The sequence below is a fragment of the Tarenaya hassleriana genome, unplaced genomic scaffold (assembly GCF_000463585.1).
Source record: "Tarenaya hassleriana unplaced genomic scaffold, ASM46358v1 Cleome31, whole genome shotgun sequence".
Lineage (NCBI taxonomy): Eukaryota > Viridiplantae > Streptophyta > Magnoliopsida > Brassicales > Cleomaceae > Tarenaya > Tarenaya hassleriana.
The window spans coordinates 200,242-201,067 of record NW_010966274.1 but is presented as its reverse complement, the minus strand read 5'-3'; positions in this window follow the sequence as shown (position 1 = coordinate 201,067).

The following is an 826-nucleotide window of genomic DNA, read 5'->3' as shown; positions in this document are numbered from 1 at the left end:
CATATATATAAAACATATATATACATATAAATATATAAAATAAATTTACAATTAATTTTGTGGAAAATAAATGTGTAATTGATTTTGTGCTTATAATAATTAATATATGTATATGAATGTGTATCATTTTTAAAATTTTGAAAAGTTTAGGGTTTTTTTGGATAAAAAAAAGTATAGGGTTTAAATTGTGATGAAAAAAAAGTAAAGGGTTTTGTTTTGGATTATCCTTTAGGTATATGTTAAAATTTGCAAAGTTTAGTTTTTATTTGTGAATTTCAATATAGTTGAGTATTTAATTTGGAAGTGAGATAGTTAAGTATTTAATTTGGAAATTTGGTTAAAGTTGAGTATTTAATATGTGAATCTCCCGAATAATTATATACTAATTAATAATCTGTACGCATCGCACGGTCTGAAAATAATTATATATTTTTTTTAAAAATATTATTAATTTCATAGTTTTAAATATATTTTGTTTTTTAATTTTTAATTTATATTTTTAAATTGCAATGATTTTTTTTAACGTTAGAATATAATGGAATAATTTCTCTAAAAAGTATTATTAACAATTTGTGTATTTAAATTTTTGTAAGAAATAATATATAACCAAATGTTAGTATCTGAAATATCCGAATACTGTTTTGGAATCTCGATGAAAGAGTTATACTTTTAGAAAACTGAATTGTACAAGTCGATGAAAGAGTTACACTTTTAAAAAACCAGATTGTTATATAAAGTATGTGTCATTTCACAACAAACATTGATATAATACTAAACTATACAATCTTCACACTATAAATTTTATACATATTTTTTTAATTTAATC